The 18,743-nt window shown below is 35.4% G+C and overlaps 1 pseudogene; it reads right to left on the reverse strand.

Annotated features, from left to right (window-relative positions):
* Window positions 1-17,860: 17,860 nt before the first annotated feature.
* Window positions 17,861-18,388, reverse strand: LOC141511431 (large ribosomal subunit protein eL20 pseudogene; annotated as a pseudogene).
* Window positions 18,389-18,743: the final 355 nt, after the last annotated feature.

The following is an 18,743-nucleotide window of genomic DNA, read 5'->3' on the forward strand; positions in this document are numbered from 1 at the left end:
TACAAGTGTTACGCATTGTAGACATTGCTAGACTTTTTTAATGTATGCTAATTTTTTCCTCTAAAAATAGTATTTGTTCTATGAATAGTTCTTGGGAAAGAATGTTTAGGATTTCATGATGATGTAAGAAACAGAATATATTAATAAAAGCAATTTTTAAAAAATTAATCTTTGAATTATGGCTTCTGTGTTCACCAAGAAGGCAAATTAGTGGTGGAAACTGTTTCAACACTTCAATATCCAAATAAAGAAATTATGGGCAAGATATAATTAGAGTGAAATCCTTCATGTACTTAAGCAAACCATCTTCAAGTTAGTTAAGAAGCTTTTGAATTTACACTGGAGAAATTGAATAGTTAGAATGTTCATCCAGAACAGTTTTTTACCCCAATTGGGGAAGAGAGCACAAGATCTAAATTCACAGACTTGAGGTGTAGCTTATGGAATTTTCAGCTGAAGTTATTGAAAAAAGCAGTAGATGTGGACTCTGTCTAATCATATAAGGAAAAGAGATCTGCAGTAATTCAGTACACACTCATAGCCTCTTCCCCCTATACTCCCAGGTCTGAAGTAACTCTTTATGGCACCCACTGCCATGCCCTCCCACCTACAACCTCCAAATACAGTAAGGAACCAATGAAAGTAGACATCACATAAACAAAAGAAGAAAGAGAAAAATAGGAGTGGGTTGAAAATGATCCTTGCTCCCTTGGTTTTAAGGAAAATTTCACAGGAAAACTAATCTGTGAACAACTTTGAACTAAGAGCAGAGCAATAAATGAAGCAAAATAACCATGCACTGCTTAGTTTCAAGGTGCTGAGGAATCCTTGCAGTCACAGGCATACCAGAATCCAGTTCTAACCAGCTTTGAAGAGCCCATTGTTGTTTCCATGGCTAAATTTTGGGTGTGAACATTTATACCTCAGAAGTCAGCAATTTCTACAAATCAGGAATTGATAAGAAAGAGTTATTAATGCAGATTATAAGTGAGTGCCCATTTGGAATTATGCCAAAAGGGCAAGAAAATGTGTATTCCCTTTGATCCAGCAATATCACTACTGGGTCTATACCATGAAGAGATCATGAAAAATGGTAAAAACATCACTTATACAAAAATACTCATAGCAACCCTGGTTTGTGGTGGCAAAGAATTGGAAATTGAGTGAATGTACATCAGTTGGGGAAATGGCTGAACAAATTGTGGTATATTTATGTTTTGGAGCTCTTTTGTTCTATTAGAAACCAGGAGGATTGGGAATTCAGAGAAGTCTGGAAGCATTTGCATGAATTGATACTGAGTGAGAGGAGCAGGACCAGAAGAACACTGCATACCGTAACAGCAACATGGGGGTGATGATCAACCTTAATGGACTTGCTCATTCCATCAGTGCAATAATCAAGCACAATTTTGGGGTATCTGTGATGGAGAATCCAATCTGTATCCAAAAAAGGAATTGTGGAGTTTAAACAAAGACTAAAGACTATTATCTTTAATTATTTTTTTTTTAAAAAAGGTATCATCTTATTATGTAATTTTGCTATCTTTTATATATTTTTTTTCCTTAAGGATATAATTTCTCTCTCAACATATTCATTGGAAACAATGTAAACACTATCAGACTGCCTTCTCTGGGTGGGGTGAGGGGAGGGAAGCAGGATTGAGGGAAAAATTGTAAAATTCAAAAAACAATAAAAATGTAAAAATTGAGTGCACATGGAAATTTGTTTTTGTTTCTTAGCTTGCTTTCTCCAAGACCCCATTGCTAAATATTTAGTAGTACACTTCTATATTTCTCCAAAAGAAAAAAGGCCATTGTCATCCACTGCATCCTGGGTCATTATTAGTCTCTTGACTTTTACTTACTGAGAGACTCACATGATTCTGGAGGAGAGAACAAAGCTAAAGACTTTGCAAAGCTCTGGCTCACATAAATTCAATTTATACACAAATTAAGATATCATTCTTTTGATGTCTTTGTTCTTCAGGAATAACTGAACAACAAATATAATCATTTTCTTTAGTTCAGGATGATCTCAGGGAATGAAGTCATCACCAGAACAGAGGAGAAGGGCAATTAATTATAATTTTAATAGTTATATTCATAAACCAATGTATGGAAAATATTCCTGAAACTAAATACAAAAAATGTCTTTGACTCAGTTGACTCTCTCTCTCCCTTTTGAAATTAATAGAATATTTGACTTACAAACATGCCAGAAAGAAGTCCATGAAAGATTCTAATAAAAGTGTAATTATTTAAAAACAGTCAAGAGAACAAACTAATAAAAGTAATTCTCATGTCTATATATTATTATTAATAAGAAAACTTAAAAATAGAAAGATTAGTTTATTGTATAAAATAAATAACAATAAGCTAAAAAATTAGGACAAAGGGATATGCATATATTAGTTGGACTTAGAGACTCAAATTTGTAAAAATTGAACAGAATTGCATGGACTATCCCCCTAACGTGTCAAATGAAGTTTTGTAGGAAGAAATATCAGAGAAGGAGTTGCATCAAATGAAAGAAAGGAGGAAGAAGATATAGCATATTGCAAGATTCACTTGTCTTAAGTCCATTGTGAAAAATTAAAGGGATGATGATCCCTAATGACAATCAATAACAGGAGGGCTATTGGGTAAAATGATGGAAATTATATAGTGAAATGTCTTGAGCTGGAGGATGATAATAATAAGTCTTGCTGAAGAAGGGAGCAATAGAACAGCATTGAAAACATTCTCACAAGGGAGCATGAGTAAGTTTGTGATGGGAGAGAGTGTTCACATGATGGGCGTCTGAAAAAATTAAACACAGAGAGGCTTCTATATTTTTTATTAAGACCTCAACATCAAAAAACATGACTTTTCAAAGCCAAAAGATCAAAAAGTAACTTTGAATATGAAATCTGAACTTCTGTTCAGTGCTGTTTATTTTCTTTTTACCATAAAGCAAGAGACCACACAATTTTTATTGTTTCTTATTAAAGTTGTATTATACTTGGAGTTTTTCCTCCTAATAATCAGAAAATTCTACATTGCTGTATAAATCACAACCTTCTAGAAAATATTTCTAAGGAAGCAGGGCAGCTCTGAGTTAAAGGTGAAGAGGGAGAGCATAATTTGCAATACGTAGGATTACCAGTTGCTAATTACTCTTCCCCCCTAAAAAAAGAGAACAAATATATCAAATCTGAATAAATCACGAAAAAAGATTTCCCAGATATTGTAAAATAATAGAACAATGTGAAAATAGAAAGTTATCATATTTTTAATTTTTTAATTTTTAAAATGAAAAATCATTGAATTTATATTTTCCAAATAAAAGCAAAAAAAGTTCTGCAATCAATAAAAAGGAAATAATTCAGGTATGAAGAAACCACGATCTAGATCAAGTAAGAATAATAATGAAGAAGTAAATAACAGAGAACAAGATATTCCAAAATGCAAAATTTCAAGGTCACAATCACAAAGAATTTACCCAATCAAATTAAGTATAATCTTACGAGGAAAAAAATAGATCTTCAGTGAAGTAGAGATATTTCACACATTCTTCATGGAAAAAAATAAGAAGAGGCTAAATAGGAACTTTGTTATACAAATATAAAATTTAAAAAAATAAAAAGGTAAATAAAGGTGAGTAATCAGAAACAATTTTATAAGGATCTACCATTTACATTTACAAATCATGGAGATGCTAAAAGAATTATCTTAGAATCCAATATCTCATGAGATAAATCATATCACATAAAAGTGGTAAATTGACTCCCAGATAATTTTCTGCACCTTCTAATTCCTTTGAATGTGACTTCCATTTCCTTTTTCTCCTAAGTTTCGTTGTTGCTACATAAAAATATTGACTGTGTTTTGTCCATGTACTAGTTTACTAAAGTTTCACATTGTGTATTTATTGATTCTTTGAGATTTTCTAAATAAGCTATCATATTCATAAAAAATAAGGATTTGTTCTTTTAATTTTTTTCATTTTTTAATATTACATACCTTTTTATTTTAAGAAAACTCAGTGACATTGTCCACAATCATTTGAAAGTTACCTTTAAATGTTAAAGTTACATATTAAAAAGTCTTATTATAAAAGATTACCTATGGGGCAGCTAGGTGGCATAGTGGATAAAGTACCAACCTTGGAGTCAGGAGTACCTGGGTTCAAATCTGGTCTCAGACACTTAATAATTACCTAGCTGTGTGGCCTTTGGCAAGCCACTTAACCCCATTTGCCTTGAAAAAAAAAACTAAAAAAAGTGGAGCAAAAGATTACCTACATCTTGTAGATGGTAAAACTCATTAAAGGCTTATTTGTTTGGACAATTTCCCTCTATTTAGAGAAAGTAAAGATATGTGAGTCTCATTTCACCTTCCTACCTGTTGGGAGATTGCCATTCACTATCCATTGAATAGGTGGATTTCATTCTGGTCCTATTTCAGTTTTGCTTCTTTATGCATAAGTGGATATTACCTCCATGAAACATGAAAAGTGCTAGAAAAATGAAATTATAAAGTTCACAAAGACTGAATATAGTAAGTGATCATGGCACACAAAAATATATCTTTGCGTCATTTGTTTATAGGTGCTGTCAGAGACAAAATACTCTGTCATTTCATGCAGGTTATATAATCTATAGCCCAAATAAGCCATTTGTATGTTTTTCACTGCCATGTTATTTTTCTATCCATAATTCTACTGGGAATATAAAATATAGTATTTTTGTACCTAAAAGTTGCTCATCATCTGACTTCAAACAGTTAAGATGAGCCTGAATCTGAGTATATAAATAAGTTGAGAAATGATTAGGCTTGGGGGAAATTGACCATCCTCCCTACACATAAACATTCCCTTGAGGTGGATGTCCAGTTCCTGGGATCCTGGAAACACCATCTGAAACAGATCATATGACCTAAAGTCATTCCTTTTTCCTTTGGAGGCTGATTTGAGCTGGAGGCCCGGGCTGTTCTTCGGAGTTCCCCTGAGGTATGGATACATAACCCTGGATGTTTTCCCCTGTGGGACTCTGGATGGTTGTTCCCTCACAGGTGAGCAACTAATTTTCTCACAGGTGGTAAGATAACCTTATTGTGACAGGTTATGATTGATTATGATAAGCCAATTTTATTGTGACTTCTGATTTTATTGAGGCATTTTCTATATTAAAATTTGTCTACTTATTAAACTTAATAACTTTCATAATCTGAGACTCATGGTCATTTCTCCTCCAATTTGAATTGAAATTAAATTACAGCTACAGCTACTGATTGCTTTGCAACATAACTATTAACAACTGATTTTATGGAATAGAACATGTGATAAGCTGACAACTTGAAAAAGTCTTTAAAAGATTAGAGCTTAATAAAAAAAATGACCATTTTATGTTAAATATGGATCAATGAAAAGTTTTTTAGATAATAAAGATTTATAGGCTTTTATATTTGAAATGTGTGTATCACACACACATGTAGATAGATGATAGATAATACATTTTCTTCCCATATATATGATTTTCTCACCATAAATATATATATATATATATATATATATATATATATATATATATATATATATATATATATATATGGAAAAATCTATTATTTGGCTGTGAGTCAATGGTCCTGAGACTCTTTTACCAATCAGGTCAAGTTCTCTTCCTCATTCCTGCTTCCATTCTCTTCCCTTACAGCTCCGATGTCATTCATATTCAATACACTCTCCAACAAGACTTCTGGGTGGGAGACCATTTTTCCCACTAGTAGTCCATTACTTCTCATTCCTATTATTCTTGTTCTTTCATTTTGCTATTAGTGAGTTCACTAGTTGCCCCTTTGCCTTAAGAACATGATCCTCACAGATTAAAGTGGATATTCATATCTGTCACAAAATATTGTATATATCAAGACAAGTTGTATTAATTTTCTTAATATCACTCATCCAAATTTTCCACTAACTTCAACAAGCACCTATAGCTCTTGCAGTACTTATGTCCTCCTATCATTTTCTTCAGGGCCCCACTGGAGTGTTCCCTTTCTTATTCTATTGAGAGGTCTCTTTAAAGACATCTAGAAATGTAGTCACTATAGAGTGCCAAGCTTCTGGTTTTGGTCATCTAATCATCAAAGATTTTCTTTCTTCACATGCATCCTTACCTTGATTCAGCTGTGAGACTGACAACAAAGTTATGAAAGATTAATCTTAACTACCACACATATTCTGATCCAGGCCAGGACAATGATTCATGCTTGGTGTTAGAATATAATGCGGCACCTCTGGACCATAAAATGCAATAAAAATGAATGCACTTATAATAAAACACTAAAAAGGATATAATTTGTTTATTTAAGTGAATGCCACTCTCCTCTATCTCTGGCAATGAAGAACTGGAAAAATGTTCCAGGCAGAAGCTGGTGTTCCATGAAATTACCAGTTTACTCTGTCTCCAGACTGAACTTCTTAGGTCTCAAGGAAAGAAGAAGCCTTGAAACTAATTTAAGGCCTTGTCATGATAGATCAAATTCCAAGAATAGTATCTTGATCCCCTTAAAGGAAGACTAGCCTAGCCTATGTAAAACAAATGTTGGCCCCCCCTTCCAGGGATCTAAGCCAAGTCCATAAAAAAAGTACAACAACAATTATAATGTAATAAATTTATAAAGAAGTATGAAAAAAATGTTGTGAATTTGTGACAAGATTACTGGCACAAGTTAGATTACTAATGATCTTTATGATAGCTTCCTAAGGAAGTGAATACTTTTGTACAGGAAACTATCTTTTTTCTTTTGGTTTTCTTTTAGCAAGCAGAGTAGGGTAAGAGAGAAACTCATTGACATATTTCATAATCAGAAGCTACACTGGAAAATTACAAAAGACAATGTTAAATAATTTAAACCTCCTAAGGTCTCACTTTCACAACATGAAATAAATAATAAATAAAATTTTCTTTTTATTTCATTTTCTAGATTAATGTTAAATCCCTGATTATAGTTTTCCTATGCACAGAACTAGGCCTAGAAATTTAAGTGCCTAAAGCACATTTAACTGCATAGAGGAAGAGAGGCAGTGGGCAAAATCTGGAAACTGATTCTTTTGTCACAAACCCCATTTAAGGAAGTTCTCAATAGTATTGTCAAAGAATATTAGGGCAATAAGAGATCCTAGATAAGTGAAAAATCTTTACATACCACCTTGAAGAGAGAGGAACTATAGGAAAGTATTTCACCTTGAGTCCTGTATCCTAATATTGTCTCCTAACTCTGATTGTCCCCTGTTATAAGTGATAGAGGATACCTAGGCCTTTTGACATTATGTACCTTTAAAAGAGGAGTCTGTTTTCGCCATTTGGAATGTAGACAATCCATCCCTTAGTGAGTCTGACCTAAACCCTTAGATATGGACTTTGAAGACTGTGGAAATGTCAATTCTAGGAAGCACTGATGGTAAAAGAACCAGACAGGGAAAATGTCTTAGGAGAACACAGGTTCCAGAAGTAGATAATTACAGCAGTGAAAGTAGAAGGAGGAACAGGAACAGACAACTACTGGAACCAGATATATATACATAGTTTGTTGGAGATTTTTGGAGGGTGGATTTCTTTCAGAATTTTGTTAAGTTGAATTTCATGAAATGCAAATTTATGTAAAAGTAAGAACTATCTGTATTATCCTATAAATGTCAATGGCCTGCAGAAAATCTCTAGTTGTTACATTTCTGTTTGCATGAAGTAGATTAAAATTGAAAATACATACATCTTAAAGAAAATATTCTGCCTTGTCTCTTATAGTTATAAATATATAGGAACAAAACAAGATGCAAGTTCTTCTAATTATCTTTGGATTGGTCTACATTGGTTCATTAAGTTGATGAGCAAATGGAGCAAGGAGAGAGTATAATCATTTCTTACAGTAGATTCATAATAGTTCTATCTGGATTACTTAAGAAATTTCCTAAAGGAAATGAAATTTTAGAAGAATAAGGGAAAGGAAGAGTTCGGGTAAGTGGAATGCATTTTAAGCCTAAGAGACAGGGTAGAAGAATGTTCAGAAGTGGGAATGGGAGGAGACAGCTTACAGGAGAGTTACTTGGCTCTGAGAATCTTCATTTCCTTAATGGCATAATAATATGAACACTACTCCCAATGATATGATGGGAAAGAAAAAATAATGATTTTAAAATGCCCTGTATTTCTAGAACATTTTGTTTTCAAAGTCTTATTGGCAGGAGCTGTACCCCAAACTGAATGTGAGATACAATTAGGCTATTTCAAGATGTGTGTGGAAAGATGAGATAAAAAATATAAAGGAAACATGTAAAATAAAACTTAAACTATTAACAACTATAATGTTTGTTTAAGTGCAAAAATGCTTATGTTGCTTCTGGGAATAGGAATTGGGAGTCTAGAGCTGACAGAGTGACTATGAGAGGTGCACAGACAGAAAAATTGTCAAGAATGATGATAGAAATGGAATTTGCATGCAAATTATCTGCAACATCAAAATATATTCAAAATCCAAGGCAAACATTTGGGAAAGGGTGAAGAGGAAACCCATGCAGTATATCCAAAGATCATAGCTTAACAATGTTAAAAAAAAAAACAAGAAATCATCCAGAGTTATTTTTGAAGAAGTCTTTCAAAGAACTTTCCCTTTTTACAAAATCTATTTCGAGATCAAGAATCAAGAGATCTGTTCTGTGAAACTATGGACTTGGGCAACTTTGGCATAGAGATAGAGAGAGAGAGAGAGAGAGAGAGAGAGAGAGAGAGAGAGAGAGAGAGAGAGAGAGAGAGATAAAGCTATTCTTAATTTTCTAACTTCTAACTTCCATTGTATTTATTTCATGTATTTGGCTTAGTTGCTTGTGGGAGCTATAGTATTGTTTTGCATAGACTAGTCAGTCTCACTTCCCTTTATTGGAATCAGGAAGCAGTCCCTGCTATTTGGTAAATCTGAATGACTAGTCTTGAAACAGTGACATGACTTCTTTGAAAAGAGCATAAGAAATTCAGTTTATGGTGGTATTAGTGCACTGGGGTTTAGTGGCAATCCCACTGCCTTTAGGAAATCTTTCTTATCATTTCCAGAGGTAGAAGTGAGCAGCATCCATTTTAGGTAGTAAATTGTACCCCAATTAATACTTAATTTTGTTTTGTTTATTGATTTTAAAAGTAATGAAAATGTTTTGGGAAATAGAACAGGGGGAAGCTAGGTGGTACAGTGGATAGAGCACCAGCCTGGTGTTGAACTCAGAAGGACCTGAATTCAATTATGGTCTAAGACACTTAATACTTACTTAGCTGTGTGACCTCCTGCTAGTCACTTAACCCCATTGCCTTGCAAAAGACAAAAAGCAAACAAACAAACAAAAATAGAACATCAACAATAAGCATTGGAGAATCTTCAGACTTCTTTCATAACTTTAAATAGCTCCTAAGGTTGTAGAGCTTCTATGTGGTATATGAATAAGTTTAAGATAATTAAAAACTATGTGGCATAACAATTTACAAGAGGAAAATACTAATGTATCTGAAGAAAATAGTAACACTAAATGCAATAGTGTGTAAGTGACTTTCCTGACATATTTTGCATTTATTTTTTCTCACTGAGGTAAACAAACTAAAAAGCTAAAAGCATAAATTGGTCTTCTCAATAAAGAAACAAGTGAGAATTTAAGAAATGACTTTACTTGATCCAGTTTATTAAAGGATATTGTTCTGGGGTTTGAAGGTTTTCCACATTTTAATCTTTCATACCTATTACCTTTACTCAGATCTTCATTGTCTCTTCTTTGTCCAGTTGTAACTGACATGAATGATAGCTAGGTCACCTGATGTTCACTTAGAATGCTAGGTCTAGAATCAAGAAAATCCATCTTTCTAAGTTCAAGTCTAATCTCAGACACTTAATAGCTGCTTGACCTTTGAAATTTAACTCTGCTGTCTCAGTTTCTCATCTATAAAATGATCTGAAGAACGAAATGGCAAGTCATTCCAGTCTGTTTGCCAAGAAAACCCCAAATGTGGGATCACAGCCCTCGACTCAATTGGAAAATCAATGAACAACAAATAGAAGTGATTGCTTTTCCTGCTTCTCTTAGTCAATAGCTACTGTAAACATATTAAACTCAGCCTATTCAAAATTGAATTAATATTTTTTCTCTCTTTAAAATCATCCCAACTTCCAAAAATCTTGTAGCCTTATTTTTTGGTTTCTCTGTCAGAAGTTTCTCCCCACTCTATTTCATTCTCCATTCAGCTGTCAAATTTAATTTCATAAAACATAAGTCTCAAAATTTTACCACCATTTAACTACCACTCCAACACATTAGCCTCCCTCCCCCTATCCTGCACCAAATACTACAAGATGAGAGACCCTGGACTTCTTGCTATCCTTCAAACATGATCCAACTCTGGGATCTGGGCATTCTCCTAGGCCATTCATCTATACCTGGAATGTTCTCCATCATCATCTCCACTCTTAGATCCCTTAAGTTTCTCTGAGACCCAATAAAATTCCATCTTCTACTACTACTATATATTACTACAATCTATAGGCAGTCTGTTCTGATCCTTCTTAAATCTAGTAGCTTCTGGTAATTATTACCAATTTACAAAAAGTTGGTATGTACAAAATTATTTGCATGATGTCACACACATACACATTCCCTCTCCCCCAACCCTGACACCATTGGACTGTGGACTCTCTTTTGATGTCCTTTATTTACCCTTTACTTAGCACAATGCTTGGCCAATAGTAGTCATTTATATTTTCATTTTATTGACTGACTAGTACATAAAGTGAAAATTCCTTAGACTTCATAGGAAAAGAATCAGAATCTAAGCTGAAAGGAAGCTCAAAGTCTCTCAATTCCAAACTTCATACGAACCAGAATCTTTCTACTGTATATATTCTAAATGGTAATCTGGAGTTTTTAAAACCATCTCTAGTGAGTAGAAACTTACTACATCTCTAGGCAATCTATTTCACTAGCAGATGAGTCTAATAGTTAGAAAAAATAGTTCCTTTGCTCAAACTAAATATGTCTTTATGCAACTTGAACCCATTGTTCTTATTTCCACCTCTGAGACAAAGCAAAAGAGTTATAATTCTTCTCTCTCACAGTCCTTGAAATACTCAAAAACTGTAATCATGTCCTTCCCAATATACCTACATTCTTGATTATGATTCTTCTATACTAAATACCAAAATCCTTTCCATTAAACCTCATATAATTTGAACTTGAAGCCTTTCACTGCCCTGCTTGCTTTTCTTTGGAAGCTCTCCTAAATTACATTGCTTCAAAATAAATGTAGCACTCTAGATGAATTGTAACCATGATAGAACACAGGATATTCACTAATTTTCTGATTCTGAATAACTTTTCACAATGTGGATTGAATATCCTTTTCAGTTTTTTCTCATATTATTCTCCTTTAAATATTCTATGTTCAAACAAAACTATAGCATATACATTTACCCTTTTGATGCTGAAAACATTATTTTGCCTTTCATCCCAGGGCTGAATATTTTATGCCAGATTTTAGCCAAAATGTAAATTTTACATATCAATTGTAGTTGCAGTTTACTCATTTCTACTCTATAAATGAATCTAAAAAAACTAAATAACAGATAAAAATTCCAGAAAACTTGTATTTTTCAATACAAGTGCTTCAGCACCAAAAAGTCTTTCTACCAATAGTAACAAGGAAATTCAAATTTTTTAGTTTATTTTCATAATCATAGATTTGAAAGATTTGAAAGAGAAGCAGTCTCAGAAGAAAACTAACTTAGTTAAGGGTTAGTATTTATTAAAGATTTTCAAGTATAAAAAGTAATCAGAATAACTTGCAACATCTTGGACACATTAAAGAGGATTTGAAACTATCCTTTTTTAATTAAAAAGTTGTAATTTTGAATATTGCAATAATCAATGAACTAACCATTTTCTTTGTTTTTTTTATTAGTTTTCCTCTTAAGAATTAAATTGATGCAAGATTCTGCTTTTCTCCCACCCTTTATTTCTTCTGTGCCTTTGCTCATGCTCCTTCGATGTATCCCATTCTCATTTTTCCTTCTTGTCTTGTTGAAATTCCTCCTTTACTTCAAAGTCAAGTTCAAGTACTACTTTTTTAATGAAGTCTTCTTTGTTCTCCCTAGTTAAAAATTTTCTCCTAGGAATTTTGTAATTCTCTATTACTTATGAGTATATTTCCTATCATGTTGCACATTACAGTAATTTGTGCATAGATTTTAAGGATTAATTGTATCTCTCACAACAATTGCAAGCTTCTTTCTCATTGAAGAAATTTAATAACCAAAGAAATGAAATGAAAGAAAGGAAAAGAGATACTGAGAAGGTAGAGGAAAATCAGTGTTAGGATATGAATGAGTGAACAAATGAAAAGCAGTAGAGGGAAAGAGAAGAAAAATTATTACTTGAGTTATGCAACTACTATGAAACTCGAATCATGAACTCATATCATTTGAAGATAAATATGGGTGGAGGCAAGATGGTGACAGGAGAAGAGTCTCAGGTGCACTCTCTCTCTCAAAAATCATAAATTAAGGACTCTAACTAAATTTTCAAGAGACAGAAATCACAGAGGGATCCAATGAGGCAGTTGTCCAGCCCAAGGTAACCTGGAAATTAGCAGAAAGGTTCGGCTCCATGGGGTTGGAGGGGTGGCTACCAGAGTGAAAGAACTTCAGCCTCCCAGAGGCAGCCCCAGGGCTCTGGGAGCCGTGACTCATGGGAGTGGGGGCAGTTTCCTGATCTACACCCCAGGGAGCACCGGGCACAAGTTGGAAGATGAGCAGGGGACCTCTGTCAGTGGAAGCCATGAAAACCAGCCCTCATGGCACTCAGTGAGCAGTGTGGCCAAGGCAGCCCAGATCCAGGAACTGGAAGCAGGCAAACCAGTAAGTAGAATCCCCCAGGAAAAGGAGTCTTGATCTTTTTTTTTAGGTTTTTGCAAGGCAAATGGGGTTCAGTGGCTTGCCCAAGGCCACACAGCTAGGTAATTATTTAAGTGTCTGAGACCGGATTTGAACCCAGCTACTCCTGACTCCAAGGCCAGTGCTTTATCCACTATGCCACCTAGCCACCCCTCAAAGGAGTCTTGAGTACTCAGCCTAGGTAGGGGATTAGATAGAGACTTTCTGAGGTCTGTCCTCTATCCCTGGAACAGGACACTGGGGGCTCTGATCCCATTCAGGTACTGATCACAGTCTAGGCCCCTCATAGAAAAGCAGCCCCCCCACCTCAGCCCTGTGGCAGAGGGGTGTGCTTGTGGTCATTCACAGACCAAGAGGGACGACAGAGCTTCACACACTGAGATCCTTGTTGGGGGGTCCCAATAATATTATAAAGCTCAGGAAGTACCCCAAGACCAGGCATAGGCTGGGGAAATGAGTAAACAGAGAAAAAAGAAGAACACCATCAAGAAATACTTTGTCTAGGATCCCAAGAAGGACCAAATACCCAGTTAGAAGCTGAGGAAGTCCAAGCTCCTGCATCTAAAGACTCCAAGGAAAAATGGAAATTGGGCTCAGGCTATGGCAGAGCTCAAAAAAGATTTTGAAAATCAAGTGAGGGAGATGGAAGAAAAATTGTGAAAAGAAATGAGAGAGATCAAGAAAAAAACATGAAAAAGAAGTCAGCAGCTTAGTCAAGGAGATCCAAAAAATGCTGAAGAAAATAGCATGTTAAAAACCAGCTTAGGTCAAATGGATAAAACAGTTCAAAAAGTTATTGAGGAGAAGAATGCTTTAAAAAGCAAAATTGGCCAGATGCAAAAAGAGATAAGAAAACTCTCTGAGGAGAACAAATCCTTCAGACAAAGAATAGAACTCTGGGAGACTGACAAGTTTACGAGAAACCATCACTCAATACTTCAAAACCAAAAGGATGAAAAATTAGAAGAAAATGTGAAACATCTCATTGAAAAAACAATTGATCTGGAAAACAGATTCAGGAAAGATAATTTAAAAATTGTTGGGATATCTGAATGTCATGATCAGGAAAAGAGCCTTGACATCATTTTAAAATAATTCCTGGAGGATAATTGCCCAGATATCCAAGAAGCAGAGGGCAAAATAGAAATTGAAAGAATCCACCAATATCCCCTGGAAAGAGATCCAAAAAAAAAAAACCCCAGGACTATTACAGAAAATTTCCAGAATTCCCAATTCAAAGAGAAAATATTACAAGCAGCCAGAAGGACACAATTCAAATATCATGGAGTTGCAGTCGGGGTCACACAGGACTTAGCAGCAACTACATTAAAGGCTCATAGGGCTTGGGATATAATATTCTGGAAGACAAAAGAGCTCAGACTGCAACTGAGAATAAACTACCCAGCAAAACTGAATGTCCTCTTCCAGGGGAAAAGATGGACTTTCAGTGACTCAGGGGAATTTCAAATGATCCTGTTGGAATGGCCAGAGAAGAACAGAAAGTTTGACCTTCAGGTACAAGACTCAAGTGAAGCATAGAGAGTGGAGGAGAATGGTAAAATATGAGGGATTTAATGATGATGAACTACATGTATTCTGGAATAGAAAAATGATACTGATAATGCTCATAGGAAACTTCTCATTTAATAGAGCAGGTAGAAGGAGGTTTTATGGATGAGGCACAAGAGAGAGCTGAGTTTGAAGATATAACATATTGTAAAAATGAAGTCAATGGCTAAAAAGAAAAATGTAATGGAAGTAAGAGAAAGGAGAGGTAGAATAGGCTAAGATATTTCATATAATAAGATTATTTTTTAATACAATGAGCTATTGCAATGATATGGGAGGGGGGAAGGTAAGGGGCAATGAGAGAATCTTTGTTTTCATCAGAGGTGGCTCAGAGAGGAAACAGCATATATACTCAATGGGGTATAGACATCCAGAATAAGGAGAGAGGCGGGACAGGGGGATGGGGAGGATGTGAGTGATGGAGGAGAGGGTGGACTGTGGGGGAGAGTGGTCAGATATAACACATTTTCTTTTTTATTTCTTGCAAGGGTCTGGGATTGGATGGCTTGACTGGGACCACAGGGCCGGGTGGCTGCTGGGCCTTAGGGGTAGTAGGTGGACTTATGCCCTCTTGGCCCTAGAGGCAGTGATTAGTCTGCTGTGCCAGTCAGCTCCCCTACAGTACATTTAAGAAGAGGGACAGAGTGAAAGGAGAGAGAAGATATAGTGTATGGTAGTGGGGAAGTATGAATGGAGGTAGTTGCTATCAGTAATGGCAACAGTGAAAAATTATGGAAGTAGCTTTTGTGATGGACTTAACATAAAGAATGTGATCTACCCACAACAGAGCTGGAGGTGTTAGAACACAGACTGAAGCACATTTATTATTATCATCATCATCATTATTATTGTTGTTGTTGTTGTTATTTGGAGGGGGGGGGTCGTGGCACAGATGGGGTTGGGTGGCTTGCCCGGGGTTGCACAAATGAGTGATTGTTGGTTGTCTGAGGCTAGATTTGGACTTGTGTGCTCCTGACTCTGGGGCCAGTGCTCTGTCCACTGTACCACCTGGCCGCCCCTATTATCATTATCATCATCATCATCATCATCATCATCATCATCATCATCATCATCAATTTATTTTACTTTGTTTTTTGTTTTTAGTTTTTGCAGGGCAGTGGGGTTGGGGTAGCTTGCCCATGGTCACACAGCTGGGTGATTGTTGGGTGTCTGGGTCGAATTTGGGCTTGGATGCTCCTGACTCCAGGACTGGTGTTCCGTCCAATGTGTCACTTAACTTCCCCTATTATTATTATTGTTTTTTTAATTTTAATTTTAAGTTTTTTCATCTTTCCTTTATTGCTCATGAGGCTCTATATTTTTGGGGGGAGGGGATATTATGTTCACTCTTAAACAAGAATATTTTAATAATGCATAAAAATCATTTGTACAAAAATAAAATGAATACAAATTTTTAAAAAATGAATTGGATTTAAGTGAAGCAGAGTTGTGCAAAATCACCAGCCTCACTGGATCTAGTGGTAAGATATAGATCAGGACAAATTATACAGTACTGGAATAGTTGATACAGTATTGATTTGTCTTTAGACATTTGGTAGAATTCACTTGTAAATCCATCCAATCTTGAAGAATTTTTCTAGGGAGCTCCTTTATGACTTATTTGATTTATTTAACTAAGAAAGGGTTATTAAGCATTATATTTCCTTTTATGTTTTGTGCACAATGGATACTTTGTAAATATTCATGTATTTCACTTATATTATCACATTTTTGACAAATAATTGGAAAAATAGCTCCCACACTATTATATTGTTGATGGAACTGTGAACTCATCCAACATTTCTGGAGAGAAACTTGGAACTATGCCCAAAGGGCAACAAAAAAATGTATACCCTCTGATCCAGAAATACCACTACTGGGTCTATACCCTGAAGAGATGATGAAAAAGGATTAAAACATCACTTGTACAAAAATATTCATAGCAGCTCTGTTTGTGGTGGCAAAGAATTGGAAATCACATAAATGTACTTCAATTGTGGAATGGCTTAGCGAACTGTGGCATATGTATGTCATGGAACATTATTGTTCAATGAGAAACCAGGAGGGACAGAAATTCAGGGAAGCCTGGAGGGATTTGCATGAACTGATGCTGAGTGAAATGAACTGAACCAGAAAAACACTGTACACCTTAACAGCAACATGGGGGCGATGATCAACCTTGATGGACTTGCTCATTCTATCAGTGTAACAATCAGGGACAATTTGGGGCTGTCTGCAATGGAGAATACCTTCTGTATCCAGAAAAAGAATTGTAGAGTTTTAACAAAGGCCAAGGACTATTAGCTTTAATTTAGGAAAAACAACTGATATCTTATTGTCTGATATCTTATTGTCTGATCCTGCTATATCTTCTACTTTATGTTTCTACCTTAAGGCTATGATTGCTCTCTCATCACACTCAATTTGGAACAATGTATACCATGAAAACAATGTAAAGACTGACAAATTACTTTCTGTTGGGGGGGTGAGTAAGATTAGGGGAAAAATTGTAAAACTCAAAATAAATAAAATCATTCAAAAATTAAAAAGAAAAGAAGTATGATCCTCTACTGTAAAAATTCACAATTCTTATTCAATTAAACAATCTCCCTCCATTAATTTTCTTTCTTTTCTTTTCTCTCTCTCTCTCTCTCTCTCTCTCTCTCTCCAAGGTAATGCGTTAATGACTTGTCCACAGTCATACAATTACATAAATATTATGTGTCCAAGGCTGAATTTGAAATCAGGTCCTCCTGACTCCAAGATTGGTGCTCTATTCACTGCACCACCAAGCTGACAAAAATTAATTTTCAAAACAAAACTATGCTGAAAGAAAAAATATACACCAGATGTAGATCAATAACAACTGAATCCACTGAAAAATTAAAAAGCATCAAAAATAAGATGTGAAAAAACACTGGAGAATATGGCTCTTAAATGTCTACACACACACACACACACACACACACACACACACACACACACAGACACACACCCTCTCTATATTATTTTTATAGGAGAAAAAACAGATTTGATGCTAGGAATAGATAAGCTTAAATATCAATTAAAACTGACTGACTCTGTCACTCTGTGCAAGTTACTTAACCATTCAATACCCCTAGAAAGTTTTCTAAGCTACTAATCAATTAACCAATAAGTATCTATTAAAGGTTTATTATGTATCAGGCATTGTGCTAGGGATTGGTAACAGAAATATAACGAGGAGAAAAATACATAAACACTTCTACACAGAAGACATTCGGGGGGGGGGGGTTCCAAATAGGAAATTTATTTAAACAGATCAAATAAAACTTGTGCCTCCTTGCATCTGCACTTAGAAGAATGTGTTGGGCCTCTTGGTAGTAAAGCGTGGTTTGTGCTGGCGACACAGAACTATGTGGGGCAGAGGGAACTTGATTTTGGAGTTGTGAAACTGCTTGACTGCCAGTCGGCAGCACTTGCTGGGAGGAATTTCTTCCACTTTCATGATCTGGATGGAGTGGGCTCGGGCACGGTGACGGGCCCCCAGATCTCGGTAGCACTGAATGACTGCACCAGCAATGGCCAGGTCTCTGTACTCCTTGTACATTGTGGGTTCCGCTCCTGGAATCATAACGCAGCCAGATGACAAAATTTTTCACCCTAAGAGGGGACTTTTCAAAGACCTGCCCGCAGTGTACAATCTCTCCAGAAGATTTCTTCATCTTTTTCAGCTGGGGCACAAAGTACCAGAATCAGTACTTTGCTATGACATGGTTGGGAGCAAAGATAGCATGCGATAAACAGGTGGCACTGGACTCTTGGGAGTAGGCGGGCATCTTCCAACTACCTTGTACTCTCTCAGGGTGCCCGAGGCCTTCATGGTGCTGCTGCCCACAGAAGACATTTAAAGAAGATAAATATAAAATAATAAATGTAAAGTAGTTAACAATAAAGTTTATGAAATTTGACTGCCATGGGGTAGGAAATACAATGTTCCATTCCTTCTGTTTTCTATAGCAAAATAAGTCATTTATTTAACTGAGGATATCAGGCAGAGGGTCCATGTGAACAGTTCCTTTTATTCTAGTAAAAAAATCTTCATTGAGATACCCATAAACATGTGATTAAGAAATCTGACTTTCAAAGAAGAAAACCAAATTGCTAGTATCATAAATGAAAAAGGTGAACTCGCCACCAATAAGGAGGAAATTACAGTAATAATTTGAAATCATTTT

Source organism: Macrotis lagotis, chromosome 2, assembly GCF_037893015.1.
Source record: "Macrotis lagotis isolate mMagLag1 chromosome 2, bilby.v1.9.chrom.fasta, whole genome shotgun sequence".
In the NCBI taxonomy this organism is placed as follows: Eukaryota; Metazoa; Chordata; class Mammalia; order Peramelemorphia; family Peramelidae; genus Macrotis; species Macrotis lagotis.